General features: G+C 32.9%; 1 protein-coding gene across 1 annotated transcript in view; it reads left to right on the top strand.

Moving 5' to 3' along the window:
• The first annotated feature begins 3,354 nt into the window (after positions 1–3,354).
• The window catches only part of LOC106459619 (synaptotagmin-1-like), a 152,962-nt gene continuing 147,509 nt past the window's right edge, over positions 3,355–8,807 (top strand). Inside the window, exon 1 of the mRNA XM_022386146.1 lies at positions 3,355–3,429. The gene's annotated coding sequence lies outside the window, so the exon portion shown is untranslated. The remainder of the gene's footprint in view (positions 3,430–8,807) is intronic.

Raw genomic sequence — 8,807 nt, forward strand, 5'->3', positions numbered from 1 at the left:
CTCCCTAGTGTAAAATCACAGATGGATGTTTTCATAAAGAAGTAAAAACCAACAGGCTAGAATCTCAGATCATAGGTACTTAATCTATTTTTTTCCAACGTTGACAAATAAACGAAGTATCTAGAAAGTAAAAAAAGTAAATATACTCTTATTCAAAAGTTGAATTTTAAGAATTTTAAAGTTTCTTCAATTAAAGAAAAAAATTATGTGTCTGAGATAGAAAGATTGAAACGATGTTTTAGTTTATGTTTTATACTTGCTGAGATTTATGTAAACGTTCTATTTCAAGTATAAAGTATGAATCATTTATTTTCCATTACAGCTTCATGTTTCGTGTTGATATACATAGCGTTAGAATGTAGTCAGGAAATGGAAATAACATCCAACTGGAAGGGCTTGTTTTCCTTTTTTTCTGGAAAGAACAAATACGTTTCAACAACTCATGTTTCATACGCTTTTTATACAAGTAAATATAAAGTAAGATTCTACACTATCATACTAAGATTCAATGAAAGAAAATGATACATGTTATTCAATAACTTTAGAATTTCAAGATGAAGTTGTGTTTTCAGTTCGTCCTACTTAGGAACGATAAATATGTTAATATAACACTTCGATTAACTCTGTCACACTATTAGTGTTGAACTGTGGTATACCTTTAAGTTTTGTCTTCAGTTCGTCATACTTAGGAACGATAAGTATGTTAATATGACACTTCGATTAACTCTGTCACACTATTAGTGTTGAACTGATGTATACCTTTAAGAAATTCTTAGTTATCAATGTCTTATCGATGCTGATGATGGAAAGCATCCAGTGAATGCTACATTTCCTGATTTTAATTCATACGGTTTTTCATCCAAAACACTCCGCTCGTATTGAAATTTTTGTATCTTTTTTTTATTTCTTAAAAACATTTAGGTTTTTGACTTTATATACGTTTTTTCTCTGTATTTTTACTTAATTCACTGCGAATAGATCCAAGTGAAAAAGTAAGTGATAGTTAATTCCATGAGAATAGGATCGAGCGTGGTGCAGCGCTTAGCGTACCTGAATATCACAGCTCAAACTTCTGGTCGTATTGTCGCAAAAACAATACTTGCACTTTGAGGATGTGATTGTGCTATAAGAATGACGTCGGACAAGAGTAACCCAAGAGATGGCAACGTGCATCCGTTAAACATTATGGACGGTTATAACCAGATAACTTTTACGTATTTTTGCGCGAAAATTCTGATACAAACAAGCAATCTATGAAAATACGTCTAAGATTGTCTACAGAATAAAAAGAAAAAGAACTGATCTTACGTAACAGTTAATAAACAAACTTGTTTTACTGCTAATCGTTGTGAACTAACTTTTAACCAATAAAACCGTATATAAGAGAACAAGTCTATACACTAGTAACAAGGATTTTATGTCGAAATTTTGGTGAAGATACTTATAATTAATTTGTAAAAATAAGTATTGTGAAAACACTTCTTCTGACAGACCAGAGAGATTATTTTTAGGAATAAACTGAGATGATGGTATAGCTATTCTGTAAAAAAGATATTGTAGACATGCTTCTACTGAGATGATGGTATAGCTATTCTGTAAAAAAGATATTGTAGACACGCTTCCACTGAGATGATGGTATAGCTATTCTGTAAAAAAAGATACTGTAGACACGTTTATACTGAGATGATGATATAGCTATTCTGTAAAAAAGATATTGTAGACACATTTCTACTGAGATGATGGTATAGCTATTCTGTAAAAAATATATTGTAGACACGCTTCTACTGAGATGATGGTATATCTATTCTGTAAAAAAGATATTGTAGACACGCTTCTACTGAGATGATGGTATAGCTGTTCTGTAAAAAGATATTGTACACACATTTATACTGAGATGATAGTATAGATATTCTGTAAAAAAGATATTGTAGACACATTTCTACTGAGAGGCTGGAATGGTTATTTTGTAAAAAATAACATGTTGTGGAGCCATTTTGATAGAGAGGCTTGTAATGTTATTTTGTAAAATATATTGTGGAGAAAGACTGCGAGATTGGTAGTGTTTTGACTGAGAAGTTTTTATTGTTAATTATAAAATATATTATAAAGCTAATCTGACTGAGAGGCTGGTAGTGTTTTGACTGAGAAGTTTGCATTGTTAATTATAAAAGATGTAAAGTCAAACTGACTGAGAGGTTGGTAGGTTTATTTTGTAAAAACAATATTATACAGGCACTTCGACTGAGAGGCTGGTGAAATTATCTTGCAAAAATGATAATGTAGAGACACTTCGAAAGAGAGAATAGTAGTGTTATTTTGTAAAAAGATACTTTACAGACATTTGACTGAGAGGCTAGTTATTTTGTAAAAACGATATTGTATATTCAATTCGTAAAGATGTTGGTATGGTTATTTTAGTATAAATATTCTAGATAAATTTCGGCTGAGAGACTAGTAGATTTTTGTTTTACAAAAATATGTCGTAGAAATGTTTCAAACTTTAACTGCGGGTTGGTTGATTTTGTAAAAAAAGTGTACAAAAAAATTTTAAACAAGAGGCTGGTAAAATTATATTGCCAAAAATATAGTATGGAAATCATCAACGTTTAAATGAAAGACTGGGAGAATATTTTGTAAAAGAAGATGATTTGAAGACCTTTTGAATCAGAAGATTGTGGGATAGTTTTGATGGAGCGAACAGATGTACTGAAATAGCGGTTCAGTTATTTAGTAACGAGATATACATGTAAATAACGTTGCACTGAAAGGAAGTGGTAACACTAATCCCGAGATACTAATGGACAATGTGTTCCAAACGGATTGTGATTGTCTTGTCGTGGTGAAGGGAAGTTATCTTAAATTATGTTATAGTGTATATTGTATGTGATGTCAAAATGTCAGATCGCCATGTAGGAATAACTTTGCCAATATTGACAGAATGAAGAGAGTTGTGGAAAATCGTTGCATACAACTGCCGGCCATTCGTTTATGTTTTAATTTTCAGAAATCTTTTGAATATTAGTAATTTATGTTTACCTGTTCGTCGTGTATCAATGAACAAGATATATTATCAGTTTCGGTACATTCATTAGCACATATTTTATTACCAAAAAAGAGAGAGGTGACTCTTTGGAATTTGCTCTTAAGGTGACCTTAATGTATATTTGTTCTATCTGTTAGGAACGAGCATCGTCAAGTGTTGTCAAGACTAAAAGAAATATGTCACCAACTTGACAACCACCGGAAAACGGCGCAAAAAGACTATTACGAGACTGCGCATAAAAGAAGTGTTTATATATACTTGCTCGTGCTGCGACGAGCAGGAACGCGCCCACTCTTTAGTTACGTCCAGCAGATAGGTTGAAGTACTATTCGGATCACCGTAGCAACTGAAATAAACGCAAGACTGGCGTGCAGATTTTGGCCGAGGTAAGCGAGCTTTTAAACAGTACCATTTCATCATGTGAAGTACACACGCGTGAAATGGGAGAGAGATGTACGTAGTCGCTACTTTTTTCGCGTGCACATTTTAGTTGACCAAGGGGTTTTCTTGGTAAAAAAAGTTTTACCTGCTGGTCACAGCAAGCTTATCTCAGTCGTGCTTGCTTCATATTAAGCATTCAGAATTCGTGTTCTCGTTTTGCTAAATGAATTGTTTTTGGTATCGATGAAGCTATAACAATCTTTTATATGGTATTTCTTTTCTTTTTTCATTAACTTTTCGAGTTTCTAATGTTATCTGCACACATATATATAAAAGAATATTTACTATGAATTGTCTCTGAAACTTCATATGTACATGTAATTTATAAGATTAAGTATCTTAGTCTCCACAGTTAGATTATTGTTTTTGAACGTTGAAGTCATTGTCTGGCATGCTCTCTTCATCAAGAAGTTTTGCTTTCATAAGTTATTCGAAGGTAAGTGATTTTCCTTGTCCGAATTTCAGTAAGTATGCAATAAATAACTGAAGAGGAATTTTTTTTTTGTTTATGAATTTCGTGCAAAGCTACGTGAGGGCTATTTGCGTTAGACTAGAGCAAAGGCAGCTAGTCAACATCACCCATCACCAATTCTTGGGCTACTTATTTACCAACGAATAGTTGGATTGACCGGCACTTACAACGCTCCCACGGCTGAAAAGACGAGCATGTTCGGTGACAGGATCTGAAGGGAAAATCATTCCAAGCATTCACCTGAGATAAAATGGACCTGTTTATGATTGTTTTATCAGTTTAAATATACATGTTCCAAGTCTGAAAATGGTTAGTGTACAGCTTGAAAGGCGAAATTGACACAATACACGTAACACAACACTTATTAATACTTGCAAGTTAGCTGGAAGAGGGTTGTCGCCATAAAACCATCTAAAGGTTGTTTTTTTTTTACTATAAACAAACAAAAAATTAGTGGTGCTTTACGTGTTTACAGTAAACGTCTAAACAACGTATATGGTTTAACAACAACTGTTGTCGAATCACAAATGATTTTCTAAGAAGTGGGTTAAAAAGTTAGATATTACCTCCGAACCGAAAACGAATTGCAAATACTGAAATGAAAGGTTTTAGTCTTCTCAAGTACTGGGTTGAAAAGTTAGATACTAGCTTCAAACTGAAAGTGATTTTCTAAGTACTGAAATAAAACATTTAATTTTTTCAAGTAGTGAGTTAAAACTTGGATACTAATTCCAAACCAAAAATGATTTTCTAAATACTGAAATGAAAAGTTGAAACTTTTTCAAGTACTGGGTTGAAAAGTTAGATACTCTCTCCAAACTGAAACGATTTTTTTTAATACTCCAATAAAAAATTTTAATTTGCTGTGTATTAGACTAAAAGCTTATATTTCCCAAATTATGATAAGTTTTATATCTTGTTTGTTTGTTTGTTTTTAATTAAGCACAAAACTACACAATGGGCTACCTGTGCTCTGCCCATCATGGTATCGAAACACGGATTCTAGTGTTCTAAGTCCGCAGATATACCGCTGTGCCACTGGGGGGCTTTTATATTTTATCAGCAACAGATGCGTTATTTTCTGTGTAAACATGGCTAAACATCTGTATATATTTAAATGTAATTTTTTACAAATGGCTCGGTGGTAGACATGTGTTTTTTGATGTAAGTTTTCATGCTCGTTGTAGTTCTGATATATGATCAGGGATCGAGCACGGATCGCTAAGATCTCATTTAGCACTAACAACTGCTACAAATAGAATACGCTTATAGCTAGCGAGTTGACACAAGTCTACTACTCATTTATGTAAAATGATTTTTTCTTTGGTTTTCAGCATCTGTCATAGATATTTATATCGATGTATTATTCCTTCATTTTAATATATGTATATGTATATATTTAAATTTCATATCGTCCTTAGATAGATAAAATCGTTCAAGTTACGAATCTCATAGCCTTGTTTTTAAAGCTCAGATAGTCAGGTACTCACTTATCTATTATCTATTTTGTGTTGTTTTTTCATTCCTGTTGTGTATTATTGAAAATTCTGATTGCATGCCTCTAAAGCTTTAAAGTCTCGCTTCTTTACAACATTTCATTCCCCTTAAACTATTTCTGTTTCCTAACATTCAAAAACATCTTCCAAATCTTGTTTGTTGTTGTTTTGAAGTAACTATTCCTCTTCATATCACATTTTTCAAAATATATTTGTTCGATTGTAGCACAAACAAGTATAGCTTCTCTTTCGATTACTATATGCCAACGGGTGGCTCAAAGTTGTTGTACTTTATTTAATAATTCTTACTTAATTAAATGAACAGATTAAGTTACGTTGAATTTGTAAGATGGCAGATAAGAAGAATAAAAAAATTGTAGTGATTTATTTCATGTAGAAGTTGCGATTGTTGTTCCACGGAGTTTGAAACGTTATATAAAACTTGCATTTATGCAATTAAAAGAGCTCAATGAATACTATATTTTTTATTACTGCTGTAGAAAAGAACTACATTTTTAGTGCTGGTTATAATAAATATCTATCATAAGTAGATTTGTCAGCTTTATTGATAACGCAAGTGACACAAAACATAAACTAGCAGGAACTGCAAATTTTTCTATAACGACATGCATCAAACATTTACAGAAATACGATATATTTCCTGCGACAAGTACTCTTCAGCGAAAACAGAAAAGTAGCTTTACTAATCAACAAAATAAAAAGTTGGATTATTTTATATCGCGCATGAAAACATTTTAGTTGTTTGTTTTGTTGTTAAGCACTTATAGGCTATCATATAAGTATCGAAACCCAATTTGTAGCTTATAAGCTCTTAGACTTACAGTTGAACCACCTCAGGGCTTTAAAGACTTGAAAGATTTAACAATAAAGATATATTTTAGTAAGTTTTATGAAGCTCCAGAAATGTATTTTAGAGAGAGAGAATGAAAAAACAAAGACATTTTTGTCTCTGTTGACTGTCCCTCTTTAAATTGTGTTTCATGGACAGTACACCTCATTTCTAAGCATGTTGACTCCAAAATGTTTTGTGTTCTACAATCAGCGTCTTTATTTTATAACCAAGACTATATTTTATAGCCAACGTTTTTACTGTATATTCTGTTTTTTATTTTCGGACAAATGTGTTTTTATTCTACAAAGTGTATAAACAATATGTTTTCTAAAACACGAGCTTTTTGTTTTACATTTTTACCAATACTTTAAACTATTACTGTTGTAATCAACGCTCTTTAGAGTCATGCTAGAAGAAGAAAGAATAGGTAAAATTAGAAAAATTTTACAAAACACTATTATAGCGCCTCCACGGCCATAAATTCGAAGCGCATTTTCGACACTCACTTTCCTCGTTAAAAAAGTTCTGAAAAAGTGTTAAAACTTTAAACTCAATTAAAAGTTTGTTTATTTTAGAATTTTTGCCCAAAGTTATGCGTATGCGACACTAATTTTGCGCTAATAGGCTAGAAGGAAGGCAGCTTGGGCTTCTCGTGTGTGACCAGATAGTAGGATACGACCGTCACTTTTACAGCGCACCCACGGCTATAAAGTACAGAGAGTTTTTGCGGTAGCGGGGCGTGAACCAAGAACCTTCAGATCCACAATTTGGGAACAGTTACAAATAAGATACACACCCTGATTCACATTCAAATAAGTATATCATTATATCAAATCAGTATATAAACTAACATAAAAATACAAGCTAATAAAACATCGTTATGAACTAACAGACGCCAAGATTTTGTTTTGAGGCTAGAAACTAAAAGACCATTTTCGAAAAACTAACAAACTTACGTTTTTGATTCAAGAGATCATCTAAAATTACTTTGTCAAACGTTTATGGTACTTATCATAAGAAGGGGCACTGAGAGCTTGGAGAATTCGGTATTCAGCATGATAGGAGCACTGTGATTATAGGCACGATTTTTCCTAGATCACACATATACCAGTTTGAAGAGAACAGTGACACCATGATTTTTCCATTTTTATTAAAGAACATCAAAAACCTAATCGAGTTTTCAAAGTTTACTAGTTTATTAGGTTTTGCTCCTATTTACTTAAAATTATATTATTTTTGTGGAAGAACAGATCTCCTTAAAAAAACTTAAGTGGTTGAACTAGTCAAAGTTGCAGTGAGATAAAAAGAACAAGGTCGATGTTTAAATAAATTCACACAGTAAAAAAACCTATTTATTTCCCCACAATTATAGGCTTGGCATTGTCTGATGGTTGGGGTGCTCGATTCACAATTTACGGGTCATGAGGTCGATACCAGTCACCTAAACATACTCACCTTTTCAGCTGTGGAGATGTTATAATGTGACGGTCAATCCCACTATTCGTTCGTAAAGAGTAGTGCAAGAGTTGATGGTGGGTTTTGTTGAATATCCGTTTTTCTTCTAGTCTACCACTTCAAAACTATGAACGACTAGCCCTCGAGCATTTATGCGCGATATTCAATAAACAAACAACAACACAACAGTAATAACTTAATTATTTCTATTTTTTTTTAAATTATCTACAATGAGTATCTGATATTTTCGAGTGTTTCTATCCGTTTTTCGTTTATTAAGCAGAATGACGTATATTTACTCCATTTTTAACTGGAAAAGTATTAATGATTTCCATTTTTTACAAATTTCTCCATCTTTTACATTAATACATGAGGCTACAAAAAACAAGACAACATTCGGTTATCACTCTAAGATATATTATTGTATAAAAGTCGAACTCTAATTTGAACTGCCAGTAGGTGCTACTGGCTGACTGTCTTCTTCCTGGTCAGTAGTTCAAAATTAAAGTCGACTTTTCACTGGTTTCCGATAAATAATTGTCTCTATGTTAGTTACAGTCGTTTTTCATTGAATAACACTTTTCACCGACTAAGATCTAAGCACAATAACATAATCCAAAAGTATTTGATTCATAAATTAATAACATCCCAAGCTAAGAAAGTATAGAACTTGTTTTGATTTCGTGCAAGGTACTTCTCTGGAAGCTTGTTTGTTTGTTTAGAATTAAGCATAAAGTTACACAATGGGCTGTCTGTGCTCTGACCACCACGGGTATCAAAACCCGGTTTCTAGCGTTGTAAGTCCGCAGACATACCGCTGTGCCACTGGGGGGGGGGGGGCTCTTTGGAAGCAAAAGGTATTGCGTTTGTCTAAAAACTCGATTTATGTGGTTCTTAGTTTTAGCGCAATTAAATTCCCTGAAACTGGACATAAAATTGTGATTGAAATTAGCTGTAAAATGTCTGTTTGTTTTGGAATTTCGCGCAAAGCTACACGAGGGCTATCTGCGCTAGCCGTCCCTAATTTAGCAGTGTAAGACTAGAGGG

The sequence above is a fragment of the Limulus polyphemus genome, unplaced genomic scaffold, assembly GCF_000517525.1.
Source record: "Limulus polyphemus unplaced genomic scaffold, Limulus_polyphemus-2.1.2 Scaffold638, whole genome shotgun sequence".
Taxonomy (NCBI): Eukaryota; Metazoa; Arthropoda; class Merostomata; order Xiphosura; family Limulidae; genus Limulus; species Limulus polyphemus.